This window comes from Leptonychotes weddellii, chromosome 4, assembly GCF_054177405.1.
Source record: "Leptonychotes weddellii isolate Sample4059 chromosome 4, ASM5417740v2, whole genome shotgun sequence".
NCBI classification, from domain to species: domain Eukaryota; kingdom Metazoa; phylum Chordata; class Mammalia; order Carnivora; family Phocidae; genus Leptonychotes; species Leptonychotes weddellii.
The window spans coordinates 19836976-19854314 of NC_138372.1; the positions used below are offsets into that span (position 1 = coordinate 19836976).

The window sequence follows — 17339 nt, forward strand, 5'->3', positions numbered from 1 at the left end:
ACTATTGTGTTTACCGTTGTACAATGAGGGAACTGAATCTTAACCAGTTTAAATAACTTGGGCAATGGCACACAGATAGGGAGTGGCAGAACATTTTTTTATTGCCAGAGCCCATGCTCTTAACATTATGCACCAGTAGTGCCCATGAGCCCCAAATCCAGAAATATTAATGGTTAGTAATAGTGTTTACTTTCTTTTCCTTTTTTTTTTTTTTAAGTAGGCTCCTCACCCAACATGGAACCCAGCATGGGGCCCGAACTCACCACCCAGAGATCAAGACCCAGACACTGAACTGACTGAACCGCCCAGGTGCCCCTAGTGTTTACTGTTAGTTGGTTTCTCAGACGACAAAGAGATTTGGCCCAGGCCACTTCCCATTTAAAAAATTATGTTGGGAGTATAATATACATGCAGAAAAGTATATATAGCCCAATTAATGAATTTTTACAAATTGAAGAAACCCATGGACCAAGCACCCAGATCCAGATCAAAAAACCATCTTACCAGCATCCAGAAACCTCCTCTCACCTTCTTCCAGACACTGCTCTTCCTCCCTGAAGGGTAGCTGCTATCCTGACTTTCAACAGAATATTTTTGCCTATTTTTTATTTTATATACGTGAAATCATACAGTATATACTCCTTTGGTCTGGCTTCTTTCATTTAATATCATCTATGAGAATCATCTATATGGTTGAGTATAGTGTATTATAGAACACAAAAGGCATATGGGCAACATAACATTTTGCAAAGAGTTATGAGTACCACCGAGTCTTTTTGCCAGCCATTACCTTGAAGACAGGGTGATAAATTGGATCTAATATAGAACATGGACAAATCTGAGCATTGCAAGGGATGGTCTGGCACCTCTGTTGCCTTACCACATCCTCTCAGACTTCTTTAGATTCTAGCTGAAGCTGCAGAAAACAGTTTAGTGAGGCCTTCAATTCTTCTTGCATTTTTCTGCATTCTGTCCTGGAACTTTTCTGAAACCAAGATACAGGACACTGGTAGAACCCTGTTCAGAATGCAAGAGGAGTTGATGTCCCCCTGGGGTAATCCTAATTAATGGGGGATGGAAGCCAATGGATAAATGCTTCTCAGAGCAGTCCTTGGGTGACCATGCTGAGAGGCATTCTAGACAATCCTCAGTTGGTTTGTGTAGGTTCTACCCCAAGGTGCCCACAGCAGTGCTCACTTGGTAATGCACCCTTGTGTTGGCTCCTTCTTTCCTGTTTTACTCCAGGCTCTCACATTAAATTCCTGGGACCACCTTCCAAATAAATTACCTGCAACTAATACTTGTCTCTGGTTCTGCTTTCTGGGGGGAATCCTAATTAAGGCATATGTAAAATAGCTAGATGCTCAAGAAAAAGTAGGAGTCTTATTATTACTGCTATTACAACTACTGTTACCACCATCATTAGTTACCTGGAATTTCATTAATTGCCATCCGTATCCACCCCCTTCCCCATGGATGGTATTGAAATTCCACAATTAGAGCTTCAATGGCAATAATTTGTTTTTTTCCTAAGGGTACTGGGAAGCCACTGATTTTCTTTCTTTCTTTAAAAGAGTTTTTTGACTATACTATTTTTCAGGTTTAGTGAAGTATAATTGATGAGCAATAAATTGCACATATTTAAAGTGTGCAGTTTGATGAGTTTTGATATATTTAAAACTCATCATACAGTCTTGAAACCATAACCATGATCAAGATAATTAATATACCCTTCACCCCCAAAAAGTTTTCTTTTTTAATCTTTTTTTTTTTTTTAAGATTTTATTTATTTATTTGACAGAGACGCAGCGAGAGAGGGAACACAAGCAGGGGGAGTGGGAGAGAGAGAAGCAGGCTTCCTGCGGAGCAGGGAGCCCGATGTGGGGCTCGATCCCAGGACCCTGGGAACATGACCTGAGCCGAAGGCAGAGGCTTCACGACTGAGCCACCCAGGCGCCCCCAAAAAAGTTTTCTTATCCCCTTTATAATCTCTGCCTGCCATACCTCTGCCTTCTTGGGTCCCCAGGCAACTGCTGATCTGCTTTCTGTCACTACAATTTGCTTTTCCTAGGATTTTATACAAATGGAGTCATACAGAATATACTCCTTTATGTCCGGCTTCTTTCACTCAGCATAATTATTAAGATTCCTCATGTTGTTGTGTGTATCAATAGTTCCTTTTTATTATTGATGAATATTCCATTGTATAAATATCCATTCACCTTTTGAAGGACATTTGAGTTGTTTCCAGTATTTAGCTATTACAAATAAAGCCGCTATGAACATTCATGTTCAAGTCTTTATGTAGATGTATGCTTTGAGTTTTTCTTGGGTAAATACCTACAGTGTAATGGTTGGACCATATGGTAGGTGTATATTTAATTTTTAAAGAAACTGCAATACTGTTTTCCAAAGTGGTTGTATCGTTTTACAATGCCACCAACAGTGAATGAGAATTCTTCTTGTTCTACATTCCTGTTAACACTTGATCACTTGGTATTACAAGTCGTGGTGTGTAGATTATCTCATTGTGGTTTTAATTTGCATTTCCCTAACATCTTTCATGTGTTTATTTGCCATATGTTTATCTTCTTTGGTAAAGTGTCTGTTCAAATCATTTTTTAGACTGGCTTCTTTGTCTTAATGGGTTGAAATCATTCTAGATATTAGTCCTTTGTTGCGTGTTGGTTTTGTTGTGATTTCATTCCAGTGTGTGACTTGCCTTTTCATTTTTTTTTTTTTTTAAGATTTTATTTGTTAGAGCTAGCACAAGCGGGGAGCGGCAGGCAGAGGGAGAAGCAGGCTCCCCGCTGAGCAAGGAGCCTGATGGGGGGCTTTTCATTTTTATAACAGTGTCTTTAAGAGCAAAATTTTTAATTTTGATGACTTAAAATTTATCTTTTTTTTCTTTTATGGATTATGTGTTTGCGGGTCACATAGTTTTTTTTCCTGTTTTCCTCTAGAAGTTTTGCAGCTTTAGGTTATACACTTAGGTCTAATTTGGGCTGTGACACAATGGGGTTGGCATTTAGCAAGATCCTCTGGTGCAGCAAGGAAGGTGTTTGGAGGAAGACAGCCCCGAGGCCTGAAACTAGTGAGACTTGAAGAGACGACTGACGGTGGCTTCCTCTAACGGTAGTGGAGAAAATGGAACTTGAGATACATGTAATGTAGAATGACTGAAGGAGGTGTCAAGAATGATTACTGGGTTTCTTCCTTATGCACAAATTGAGGATAACTTACTTCTAAGTTTTTGTACTTCAAACTGGCCCTCAATAGTTTTCTTCTTTTGCAGAAATTATAAATGAAATTTGACCAGACAGGGACTGGACACAGTTATCTAAAACACGCTTGCATCAGCTCCTTCCTTAGGCACTGCCTGCCGCCGAGTACTCAGTTCTATCCTCCCAAGTCCAAAGACCTTTGCCCTCTCGGTATCGGGAAAGGTACCCAAGTCCTACCCGCAGGGCGCAGGCAGCGGGTGGCGCATGCCCAAAGAGGCCGTGTAGAGCTAGCTGCCAGCCGGGAGAGCAGAGGACTATAGGGGCTCCCGCCATCTTGTCCGGCCCGCGACGCAGCTGGCCCTTGCTGAAGACTACAAGTCCCGTGAGCCCCCGCGGCGGCACTTCCTACCCTCACTGTCCGGCCCGCTCCCCCTCCCGGGGCCGAAGGCTCTGGCTGCAGCCAGGCGGCCGGCGGGCCAGGTAGGATTTCCGGGGGAAACTACTGTGGAGTCTGAGGCGGCGGCGGCGGCCACCCGGGTGAGCTCGAGGAACAAGGGAAAGTGAGCGGGAAGTGCGGGGGGTCTGGCTGCGAGCGCCTCTTAGGCTCCGGCTGCGTTCTTGGCTCCGCGAGGAGGTCGCGGTCCGGGCTGGGGTAACGGCCGGAGCTGCGGTGGGGTCGGGCCAGGGCGGGGCGGGTTGGGCCGTGGCCGCCGCCTCCTTCTCCGCCCTCCCACAAAGGTCCCGCCGTGATTTCTCCGCCTGTAGTGCGTCCCGCGCTGGCTGGCCCTCTCCGCCCCCCTCGACTTGGCGGGGCCCTTTTGTCTGGGCTGCCCCTTTGTGCCCGTGCGTGAAGTCGCCTCCTCCGGGGAGCCCGCCGGGCCGTCCCTGATGGGGACGGGTCTCTGGGGATCCGGTTACGGTAACCGGATCAGGTCAAAGTCCATTTTTCAACCCCCCCCCGCGTCCTCCATCGAACCTCGGCATCCCGGCTGGGCCGAGCGGAGGCTCGGAGCCAGGCAGGGGCAGACGGAGTTTCTGTTGAAAACCCTTGAGGTTATTGTCTAACCGAAACGTCAGCCCCGCGCGGCTTCGGGGCACGAGTCTCCAGGCGTTTTTCTTGGTAGGGGGATGGGCCTGTGGAAAAGAAGTGAGCTCCCTCCCCGGGTAACTGGGAAGGGACCGAATTTGCTGCCGTGTCTGTATAGGTTGCAGCTGTGATCAGGGAACCAAAGAACCAGTGCGGTTGAGGTTCACACACTTCTTGAATCTCGGAGGAGAGAAGGTGATTTATATAGGGCACGGAGCAGTCTTTTCATTCATTGCATGCAGAGGAAAGCTGCAGGACTTCGTCCAGCCACCCAGTTCCTTGCCCCTCGGACCTGCCAATCCTTTTATTTCTTCTGCTCGAAACAAAAAGTTGGAAGAAAATGTCCATTAACAGAAGGATCCGCCTTATAGGGAAACCAGAAACCTAGTTACTTCTAGAAAGCAACAAAGAGACTAGTTCACCAAGTAATGGGAATGAAGCCAGTTTGAAGGAGGAGAGATAGTAGTAGATCCTTATTGAAACCGGTGAAGTGTGTGGATTTAACAAAATTTTGTTAGATAGTGGTAACTTAATGTATGTTCCATTGGACGACTGCATTGCTAGATTCAGCATAAAGCAAAGCTTTCTGAACGCCAGTGTGGACACTCCTTTTGAAAAATAATTAGTATTTCAAGTGCCTGAAATGAGGACAACCAGGACCCCTTTACATGAATCAGGGCAGGTTATGAACGTTATATAGGTTAAATTCCCTCCCTAGTCAAGTTGTCGAATAAAATAAAGCCTATCGTATGTACTTTATTATGTTGGTATCTCATAATGGAAGTGATATACTCTGGGAATCCCAAATTGTGTTGGTAATATTGTACAGGGATGGAGGTCTTTAATGCAGTTTTTCTTCAGTTTTTAATCCAGCAGTGAGTAAGGGATTGGTTGTTTTCCTGGCTGTGTTTTGAAGAAGCATCCACAGAATTGCTCTAGAAGCTTTAAAAATACTCTAAAAACAGTAGTTGCTAATGACTGGCTGCTTTTTTGTTCAAACATGACATTGCTATTAGTGTTATTTTTTGAAAACAGCTCATCATATATATTATGTAATTTCTCACTACAGTTCTGTGAGGTGGTGTTTCTCATTTTGTAGCTGATAAATGTTAAATTCACAGCCTCTAAAATGTTAAGTGACTTGCCCAAGGTCACACAATTAACCTAGATAGGACATAGTAAACTATACTCCAGGCCAGTGCTCTTTTCATCACTTCATACCTGTTGAGTTACTCATCACACCAGCACCAACAGTTTATGATTTATTGAAATTTAAATATTGGAGAAAAATAATGGAAATACTTTCTAATCAGAACAAAGTGATTTATAAGGAACAGGAGTTTCTAGAACATAAACAGTGTCATACTACACCATAAATCATATTTAATGTTGGTCCCATCACCTTGTTTGATGGTATGTTTGATGGTGATTGCCTTGTGCTTCAGACCAGTGGCAATTTTATGGAGCCCTGAGAGTGGAATAGTGGTGAGTAACGGGCTGTGGTTTTGTCTAATCATGACTAAAAAGTTTTGACTAATCTCTGCTTAAAGGTTTTTAAACAAATATGTTGGAGAACATCAATACAGCAGTTTTGGCTGCTGGAACTAACATTGAAGAAATAACTGAAAGTGAGATACTTTTCTAGCCAGTGTCAAGACTCAAGAAAATGCTTTTCATAAAAACTAATTTTAATCAGTTTCAAACCTGCAGTTAAATCTTGGCTATATGTCAGTACATGCCATGAATGTGACATCAGAAATAGAAACTTACTTCACCTCCTTTACTTAAATTCTTCTTAGGTAAAATGCATAACATGCCAATGGAATTGAGTCAATACAATTGGTCTAGTCTTTCTAACTAGTAGAAGCCTGTTTTAAATCTCTTATTAAGCCATCACGATGGGAAGGAACTGTGAGTTTTGCTGTTGGTCTCCTTTATTTTGGAATCAATTCATCCATTCATTCAGTCAACGTATAATTATTGAAAGCCTGTTGTGTTCTAGACACTGGAATCAGATTCCTTGAAATGCAGGAATCAGACCCTGAGGACAAGGCAGTGAAAACAAAAGTCTTCCTTCTTGGGGCTTACCGACTGATTAGGGGTGGTGGTGGTTGGGGGGAGTCAGACAGTAAATAAGTACTAAATAAAATCCTCTCTCATGTGCAACCTTGAGCAGTGACCTCTTTGAAGGTTAGTTTTCTCATCTTTAACACGGGGATAATCATTCCTGCTCAGTCTGTGGAATTATTTTGGAATTATTTCCAGGAGTAGGGTATTTGGTCATATTATACCCTTTAGAAAAGGAAAAGGAGCATTGGAAGAAGATCGTTTATAAAGAAAGAGACAAAGAGAATGAGTAGATTCTCTGGCCTAAGAGAGTGTGATGTCTCCTTGTAAGACATTCTGTGACTGATAATCACGTCTTCACATGGGCCACCATAACCTTTTATGCACTCATCAAATAAGCCCCTTAAGTTTGTTCTGTATTGTCACAGTTAAAGGTTTTAATGGCAAGGACTGTGTCCTAGTCTGTATCCTTACTGCTTACCGCATAGGTCCAGGTATTTGGTTGGAATTTTATAAATGTTTGTTGAATGAGTAACAAAAGTGGGCAGGGGCAGTTGTGGAGAATACCAGAACACAAATGCAGTGCCATAAATGGTTCTTTTATTCAGCCGATTTTTGTTTTGCCCATTGTGTGCTAGGATCTGGATTATGTTCTGGAGGTACAAAGATGTTAAGGTATTGAGCCTCTGCCTTGAAAAGCTTACAACATTCCAACCCCTTACTGTGGTAAGTGTTCAGTAGAGCTGTGTTACAATTTAGGAGAGGGACAGAGTGATTCTGTTTTGGTAGACTGTGAAGGAAGGCATTACAGACGAAGTGATTTTGGAGCTTGTTCTTTTTTTTTTTTTTAAGATTATTTATTTATTTATTTGAAAGAGAATGAGAGAGAGAGAGAGAGAGCACATGAGAGGGGGGAGGGTCAGAGGGAGAAGCAGACTCCCCACTGAGCAGGGAGCCCGATGCGGAACTCGATCCCGGGACTCCAGGATCATGACCTGAGCCGAAGGCAGTTGCTTAACCAGTTGAGCCACCGAGGTGCCCCTTGGAGCTTGTTCTTGAAGGATGAATAAAAATTCACCCAGTAGAACTGTTACTATTAAGGTTATTCCAGCCTGACTCCCCCAGCCACCACCGCCCCTGATCAGCCAGAGGAAGCAGTTTGGCATAGGAATGGATGTGCAAAAGTGTAAGGTGTGTGTCTGGGAAAGAGTGAGGAGTGTGTTACAGCTAAGAGAGTTTTGCAGTTGGTTTTTAACATTTTTCAGTTCAGATGCCCCCTCTTGGAAATTTGAAAAGAGCAATGGATTTTCACCCAGACAACTGCACATACGCAAACATGCATATAATTTTAGAAGGTTATAGAATACTTAGGGGGTCTCTAGACCCCTGGGGTTGAGTAGTTGAAGAATACAGTGGCTGGTGAAAGGAAAGGTTGAGGCCAGGGGCTGAGAAGGATTCAAAATGCTTTGCTAAGGAGTTCAGGCTTTATGATTAGGGAATTGTTAAATCATCAAAGGTTTTTAGAGCAGGTACTTGACATAATCTGATCTGTTTTGAAAGATAATTGCTTGCTGTCTTTAGGATAGGTTAGAGCGTTTAGGAGAGATAACTTAGAGTTAAGTGTTAGAAGAGTTGGATTTTGAGGGCCTTTTTGTTTGATTTGATTTTAAAAGATGGGAGAGATTTGACATGTTGGAAGGTGAAGGAAAAGGAGCCAGCAGAGAGGCAGATATTGAAGATCCGCACAAGAGAAAAGGGAGATGATAAAGAAGCCCTGGAAGGAGATAAAATCGAAAGCTCATGGAGAGGTGAGCCTTGAAAGGGAAACATGAAGAAAGGATGGAGGGAGATGTGTTTGGAAGTGATGGAGATGGGAACTGAAATTGGAGTAGTCACCAGCCGCTTACCCTGTACACTGATCTAGGTACTTTTTTTTTTTAAGTAAGCTCTATACCCAGTTTGGGGCTCAAACTCATGACCCCAAGATCAAGAATCGCATACTTCACAGACTGAGCCAGCCAGGCACCCTAGATACTTTTTTTTTAAGATTTCATTTATTTATTTGACAGAGAGAGAGAGACAGCGAGAGAGGGAACACAAGCGGGGGAGCGGCAGGCAGTGGGAGAAGCAGGCTTCCCGCTGAGCAGAGAGCCCGATGTGGGGCTCGATCCCAGGACCCTGGGATCATGACCTGAGCCAAAGGCAGACGCTTAACCGACTGAGCTACCCAGGCGTCCCCACCCTAGATACTTTTATATGTGTAAAAGTTCTGTGGAGTGGGTGGGCATTGCCATTTGACAGTTGAAGAAATTATGGCTCAGAGACATTAACTTCACATATAAGTAATGGAAGAGATCTGGAATCCAGATACATTTTGACTGCAAAGCTCAGGATCACAATTTCTGCCTTATAAGGTTTGTTAATGTCTAATGACCTCTTATTTATCTTCCTTTAAGAAGGAAGGGGTTAAGTTATCTGCGGAATGATAAAAGGCTAGATAGAGTGTTTTCGAATAGCAGTCGTGGAAAAGGTAAGGGAGCCAACCAAAGATGAGGGAGAGGGCTACCAGATAGCAGTTAAGGCCAGCTGAGGTCAGACATGAATTTTCCACTAGTCCACGCATTCTGTCTCCTACATTCTCAGCAAAGCAGCATCTCTTGAATACTGTCGATATGGGCCTTAGAAGAAAACACACTATATTGTCATAAAAGGCTTTGGTGCCAGGGCGCCTGGGTGGCTCAGTTGGTTAAGCGACTGCCTTCAGCTCGGGTCATGATCTCAGGGTCCTGGGATCGAGCCCCGCATCGGGCTCCCTGCTCAGCGGGAAGCCTGCTTCTCCCTCTCCCACTCCCCCTGCTTGTGTTCCCTCTCTCGCTGTCTCTCTCTGTCAAACAAATAAATAAAATCTTAAAAAAATAAAAATAAAAATAATAAAAGGCTTTGGTGCCACCATCTCTGAGCAGGTCACAAGCCTTGTGCTTCAATTTTCTCATTTCTTAATAGAGTGCCCTGGATTAGTTGGTCTCTCAAATTCTAAGATTTTATGATTTGCCACCAAAAACATTCCAGGGGATTTTAGGAGAGGAAGTGTGTTTAGTGTCTGTTTGATTTTTTAGGGAAGAGGTGATTGAAACTCTATAGCTTTCAGATTCAGCCTTGGTTTTCAGTTTAACTTCTCTATTATGTTTAAAACGCCAGGTATTGGTTTTGACCATCTGAAAGCTCTGACCCATTTACTCAATATAATACATTTCCTGTCTTTGGAGTCTGAAGACCTGGGTTCTAGTTCTAGCTCTATCACATTGTCGCTGTGAATATCCAAGTCAGCTAACCTCCTTAAACTTTAGTTTCCTCATCTATAAAATAGGGATAATGACCATTTCTTTAGGGATGTGAGATGAGATAATGTGTGTGAGAGGTCTTTGTAAACTGTAGAGTGTTTAATAAATATGAGAAAATATATTACTATACCTGGCAAAGGAAAAAGTGGTATTGTCATCAGTGCTGTAGGAGACAGGGGGCACTGGTTTCAAGTGCATCCTTCTATTCAGGTGTACTGAGTGGCAGGGAAATCTCTCAGGGTATGAACTGTCAATGCATTGTTTTAGAAATTTATTTGTAGTATATGATGTTGCTGGGTGTTTTTGTTAGGTAAACATTTCAATTCAAATCTAATCTTGAATCAAATCTGTGACCAAAATACTCCATTGTTAAAATTCTCTACATTTATTCTTTCAAATGTGAACTTGTTAGCCACATTTCCAGGAGTATTTTTTAGATAAGTGTTGACTGCATTTCATTTAAGGATAGATAACAATCTTATGATTGTCTGACAGAACTTAAGTGCAGTTGCTTGGTTTGTTTGTTTCCTCTGTGGATGGCTGATTCAGGTGGAACTCAACATATTCAGTCTTCTAGAGAGAACTCCACTTCCCTACCTTTAGCCTGCACATGCCATCTAGTTCATTACCAGTGTACTCGATTCTTTCTACCCAGCTGCTCACTCTCTCCTTTGCACTTTGGTAGGAAATACAGTATCAAAAACTGGTGTAAAAGATTAATTCTCCCTTACCTTGAGTGATCCCAGAGCACTTTGACCACGTCTCTGCAGGGCACTTTTCCCTCTTTAGTTGACCTCTTTATTCTCCCTACTAAACAGTACGTGTTTATGGAAATAAACTGAATTAAAGATTCCTGTGGTGTGGGTTTTAATTTGTTTAATTATTACAAATAATGCTGCCACATAGGTCTTTGTATGTGTAACTTTTTTCTTTTAAAATAAAATTACTGGGGGGTCCCTGAGTGGCTCAGTCAGTTGAGTGAGTGTCCGACTCCTAATTTAGGCTCAGGTAACGATTTTAGGGTTGTGAGATTGAGCCCAGTACCAGCAGAGGGCTCCACACTCCCCCATTCAGCCAGAGTCAGCTTAAGATTCTCTCTCCCTCTCCGTTTGCCCCTCCCCCCCTGGTCGATCTGGCATGTACACGCTCTCTCACTCTCTAAAAATAAATAAAATCTTTATTTACTTGAGAGAGAGAGAGAGCAAGAGAGCACAAGCCATGGGGAGCGGCAGAGTGAGAGGGAGAAGCAGGCTTCCCGCTGAGCAGGGAGCCCAATACGGGACTTGATCCCAGGACACTGGGATCATGTCCTGAGCCGAAGGCAGCCACTTAACCGACTGAGCCACCGGTTAAGCGGCTGCCTTCGGCTCAGGACATGATCCCAGGGTTCTGGAATTGAGCCCCACCATCAGGTTCCTTGCTCAGCTGGGAGCCTGCTTCTCCCCTGCCTACAGCTCCCCCTGCTTGTGCTTGCTCTCTCTCTCTCTGTCAAATAAATAAAAGCTTTAAAAAAAACAAAGCAACTTTTCATCTTAAAAAAAAATGAAATTACTGGATCAGCAAATATGAATATTTAGCTCTTGATTGGTATTACCAAACTGTTTGCTAACACCAGTATCCTAATTTGCAGTGCCATTAACAGTTTACAGTACTTGTTTATTCACAACCTACCTTGTTAATAATGGATTTTAATATTTTAAAATAAATATATTTCCAGTTTAATAGTTCTAAATGATACATAATGATTGTTTTAACCTTAAAATTTTTTTATTTTTTTTTTTTAAAGATTTTATTTGTCTGAGTGAGAGAGAGAGCAGGAGAGGGGGCAGGGTCCGAGGGAGAAGCAGACTCCCTGCTGAGCAGGGAGCCCCATGCAGGATTCGATCCTGGGACACCAGGATCGTGACCTGAGCCAAGGCAGTCGCTTAACCAACTGAGCCACCCAGGCGCCCTTAACCTTAAAATTTTTTGAATAGAGTTGACACATAACCATTTTAACATTTAAATTATTAGGGAAAGTCAAACATTTATTCCTATGACTAAGTTTTGTTCTTTTGCTCATTTATCTGTTTAGGTCTTTATGGTCTTAGATGCTTTTGTAAGCCTTTTATTACAGATATTAATTTATTTTCAAAGTTTATTGAAAGATTTCCCCTGGTCTGTGGTATTTGTTTTTATTTCATTTTTTTAAAGATTTTTTATTTATTTATTTTTTTTTAAAGATTGATTTATTTATTAGAGAGAGAGACAGTGAGAGAAGGAACACAGCAGTGGGAGTGGGAGAGGGAGAAAGAAGCAGGCTTCCCGCGGAGCAGGGAACCTGATGCGGGGCTCAGTCCCAGGACCTTGGGATCATGACTTGAGCCGAAGGCAGACGCTTAACGAGTAAGCCACCCAGGCGCCCCAAAGATTTTTTATTTTTAAGTAATCTCTACACCCAACTTGGGGCTCGAACTCAAGAGTTGTGTGCTCTTCCAGCTGAGCCAGTCCTCTTATTTTTGACAGAAACCTTCATGCTGTAGTCATTCACTGTTTCCTTTGTAATTTCTTGTATTTCTTTTTTTTTTTCCTTGTATTTCTTCCATCATTAGAAAATTATTTCTTCTTAGGTGGATTAAATGCTTTATGAATTTTTCAACTTCTGTTTCTGTTAGTCTTTTTTTAACTTTTGGAAAAATTAATTTTAATGTGTGGGATAAAAATGCTATTCTAAGTTAATTTTTTTCATAATGCTATCCAGTTATTTCTAGTAGCAGTTGTTTTGTGAGGACATTTTGAGCTTTGGAAGACACTAAAGTGTTCTTTTTCATCTTGAGTTACTAATATCCACCTAGGTCACTAGAAATTAAAAATCTTCACTCCAATAAGGGATCAGGTTATTTAAAAAATAACAAAGTATCTTTTTCACACTAGTGTTGATGATGTATTCCATTCTTATTTACCTCAGAATAAGGTTCATAGAGAAATAGTTGTTCTTTGGGTGGGTTGCTTGTTTATTAAATAAGATAAAAAAGTGGAGCCCTGACACACTCCCTCCTCTCCCTCCAGTGAGTGACAAGTAGAAAGAGGGAGAATTCCTAAGGGAGACTTAACTCTTCTTCCCTTCCCTCATGGCTAAATAGCTATTAAAAAACACTTTCAGGGGCGCCTGGGTGGCTCAGTTGGTTAAGCAACTGCCTTCAGCTCAGGTCATGATCCTGGAGTCCCAGGATCGAGTCCTGCATTGGGCTCCCTGCTCAGCAGGGAGCCTGCTTCTCCCTCTGACCCCCCTCCCTCTCATGCTCTCTCTCTATCATTCTCTCTCTCTCTCAATAATGAATAAATAAAAATCTTTACAAAAAAAAAACAAAAACACTTTCAGGGACACCTGGGTGGCTCAGTCAGTTAAGCATCTGCCTTCAGCTCAGGTCATGATCCCAGGGTCCTGTAATTGAGCCCCACATCAGGCTCCCTGGTCAGCGGGGAGTCTGCATCTCCCTCTCTCTCCTTCTGCCACTCCCCCTGATTGTGTGCTCACTTGCTCTCTCTCTCAAATAAATAACATCTTAAAAAAAATAAATAAAAAACGGTTTCAGTAGACACTGAGATAACTTTATAGGACAAGTCACAGAGTGTGAAGAGTACTTTCCATTTCCTTTTACTTATACTTTGCCTCCTGTTCCTTCCTCTGAGTTTAAGTTTGAGGGAACTTTGCCTCCTGTTCCTTCCTCTGAGTTTAAATTTGAGGGAACTTTGCCTCCTGCTCCTTCCTCTGAGTTTAAATTTGAGGGAAAGCGTTAGGTTTCAGGATATGGGTGTGTTTTTGCTTTATGTATTAAGAGATGACACAATGCCTCTTATCTACTGGTGATACCAATAAGATTGGGAATTTTTCTAACATTCTTGCACACCCTAATGCTTATATAAAATTAGGTAAGAGATAACTGGCTCTTGGAACCCATCTTTTTTGTATTTGGGAGAAGTCTTTGTCCTTTCACTGTGGCCACAGGCCAATAAGGCCCATTCTGTTAAATATATCTTTGCAATCTGTGGCATAAGATAAATAAGTCTGTTTGTTTGCAACTACGGTAATCATTGCACATTTAATATTTTTTTAATTGTGTAAAATTTACCATGTTAACCTTTTTTAAGTGTACAATTCAGTGGCATTAAGAACATTCACAACATTGTGCAGCCATCACTACTATCCATTTCCAAAACTTTTCCATCATCCCAAACTGAAATTCCACCCAATAAATAGTAACTCCCAATGCCTTCCCCTCTCAGCCCCTGGTAACCTTTATTCTACTTTGTGTCTCTATAAATTTGCCTACTCTAGGTGTCTCATATAAGTGGAATCATGTAATACTTGTCTTTTTGTGTTTGGCTTATTTCTTTGTATTTTTTAAACTATCTCCTCTTTGTCCTTACAGAAAGAAGAAAGTTTATTTTGTAGCAATCAGAAGCTTCCCTCTAGCCTCTTAACTCTCTGCAGGAAAGGCACCATTGGAATGAAGTTGAAAAGCAAGCATTTAACTATCTTTAGGGCATTGGTGTTAAGGAATGAATAATAAAAGCTTTAGGGGATTTGATAAATAAAATATTTTCGTATTTGCTAGTGATTTTGGAGGGCAGAATAGAAAGGAAAATATCAAAGAGCAGTTGTTGAGCAACTTCTTCCTTTTAACTAGAAGAGATTAAAAGGGTTAACCTTCTAAACATCAATTATGCCACATTAAATTCCTGCAAATAATGACCCTAAGTATTCTTTCATGAGATATTTATACTTGGTATCACTATGATCCGGACATACATGAAACTATTTTTTTAAAGTCTATTTAAGTCCATCTTTCGACAGATCATTTTTGCTAGATTTCTAACACCATTTAGATATATGTAACAGACTTCACCTATTAACAAGAAACCTTAATTGCCTGAAGCCCAGATTTAGTTCCAATTATTTCAGGAGAAGAAATAATAGGATTAATTCTGATCTGCACATCTTGAAAGGTAAGATCACTCTTTCTGAGATTGGTATTTTTCCTGAAAATAATGTCCTTTGTAATTCACTAAGACATTCCTTGAGAGTACTTTTGATTATCAGTGAGCCACACCTCTATTTTAAAGAGCTGACTCGTGCCTCTTAGTTTAACTAGGAGGAGGAGGTTTTTTCTTGAAAGGGGATATTAGTCCCATTTTTTTTTTTTTTAAGTAGGCTCCACACCCAGTGTGGAGCCCAGCACGGGGCTTGAACTCACAACCCTGAGATCAAGACCCGAGCTGACATCAAGAGTTGGACACTTAACCGAGTGAGCCACCCAGGTGCCCCTAGTCTCATTTTTAAGGCTTTACCTTTAAGTAATATGTTAGATGTTGATAGTGCTTAAAAATAAGCATTTCCTAAGTGTAACTTTTTTGAACAGACTTTAAAAGACAAAAATTTTTTCCTGTCACATCACTAATAGCTTTCATTCTTTGTTTCATTTTGAGTGTCCAGGATAGACTCAGGTTGTAAATACAGATATAAATGAGTATACCAAGAATATATAATTTTTCCTAGCAGGATATATACTTTTTTTTTAAAGATATTTCTTTTTTTTTTTTTTAAGATTTTATTTATTCATTTGTCAGAGAGAGAAAGCTCGAGCAGGGGGAGTGGCAGGCAGAGGCAGAGGGAGAAGCAGATTCCTGCTGAGCAGGGAGCCCAATGCGGGACTCGATCCCAGGATCCTGGGATCATGACCCAAACTGCAGGCAGACGCCTAACTGACTGAGCCACCCAGGCATCCCAGGATATATACTTTTTGAGATATTGTTGGGTGTACCGGTTGAGCCAATACTAGAAGTAAAAAGACAGTGGAACAGTATTTTCAAAATGCTAAAAGAAAAAGATCTGGCAACCGAGAATTATGTACTCAGTAAAAATGTATGTCAAAGGTGCACCTGGGTGGCTCTGTTAAGCATCTGCCTTCGGCTCAGGTCATGATCCCAGTATCCTGGGATCGAGCCCCGCATCGGGCTCCCTGCTTGGCAGGAAGCCTGCTCCCACTCCCTCTGCTTGTGTTCCCTCTCTCGCTGTGTCTCTCTCTGTCAAATAAATTTAAAAAAAAAAAAAAATCTTAAAAAAAAAATATGTCAAAAATAAGTTTAAAAGAAAAAATTTCAAACAAAGGAACTGAGAGAACACATTCCCATAGAACCTCACCAAAGGAACTTCTCTGAAGGATATACTTCAGGAATAAGGAAAAATGCTTCTTGGAAACAAGGGTGTGAGATGCAAAGAGGAATGATGAGCAAAGAACATATGTACAATAAGGAAAATCTTCTTTGTGGATATAAAAATGGAAAGTACTCAAACAAATATAAATAGGGAAGGGGTTTGAAATGAAAGCATTCCAAGAGTTCTTATATAACTAAGGAGTAAAGATACTAATTTAGACTTAAGGTAAAATATTCAGGTTAGCCTTTCAGAGCTAATAACAAAAGAATAGTAGTAGGATAAAAATAAGTAGAAATGAGGAAAAGGAATGAGAAAAAATTGATATAGCAGAGGCAAAAAAGAGAAAAGAACTGCAAAGTGGGACAAATGAAAAATAGGAAATAGGGCGCCTGGGTGGCTCAGTTGGTTGAGCGACTGCCTTCGGCTCAGGTCATGATCCTGGAGTCCCGGGATCGAGTCCCGCATCGGGCTCCCTGTTTGGCAGGGAGTCTGCCCCTCTCTCTGACCCTCCCCCCTCTCATGCTCTCTCTCTCTATCTCATTCTCTCTCTCAAAATAAATAAATAAAATCTTAAAAAAAAAAAATAGGAAATAAGGTGGTAAAAAGGAATACAAAATATCTCTTAATCACAATAGAAATAAATTAAAATATTTATTTTATTAAATATTATATATTATATTATTAAAATAATAAATATTTCTTTATTATTATTTTAAGATTTTATTTATTTGAGAGAGAGAGAGAGAGAAAGAGCATGAGAGGGGAGAGGGTCAGAGGGAGAAGCAGGCTCCCCACTGAGCCAGGAGCCTGATGTGGGACTCGATCCCAGGACTCTGGGATCATGACCTGAGCCGAAGGCAGTCGCTTAACCAACTGAGCCACCCAGGCGCCCAATATTTCTTTATTATTAAAATAATAAAAAATAAATAAAAAACTCTATTTAAAATACAAAGATGGTCCAAGTAGAGAAGTAATAAAGGAGACTAAATAAATGGGAGAGATATAAAATATTCATGGATTGGAAAACTTAGTATTATGAAGAGGACAGTTTTTCCCAGTTTGATTTTAGATTGAATGTAATTCTAATCAAAATTCCAATAAGTTTTTTTCATGGAATTTGACAAGTTGATTCTGAAATGTATATGGAGCAGCCAACACACTTCTGAAGATAAGATGGGGAAACTTGTCCTACCTGATTACAAGACTTACTGTAAACCTGGGGGTGCCTGGGTGGTTCAGTCCGTTAAGCATCTGCCTTCGGCTCAGGTCATGATCCCAGGGTCCTGGGATCGAGCCCCGCATCGGGCTCCCTGCTCAGCGGGGAGCCTGCTTCTCCCTCTCCCTCTGCCTGCTGTTCCCCCTGCTTGGGCTCTCTCTCTCTGTGTCAAATAAATAAATAAAATCTTTAAAAAAAAAAAAAA

At 41.2% G+C, this 17339-nt stretch overlaps 1 long non-coding RNA gene across 1 annotated transcript; it reads left to right on the forward strand.

The window, feature by feature from the left end:
- Positions 1–3781: 3781 nt before the first annotated feature.
- On the forward strand, positions 3782–17339 carry LOC145721215 (uncharacterized). Its single transcript, XR_014144760.1, has 2 exons — positions 3782–8186; positions 14132–17339. It is a non-coding gene; the product is annotated as an uncharacterized LOC145721215 (long non-coding RNA).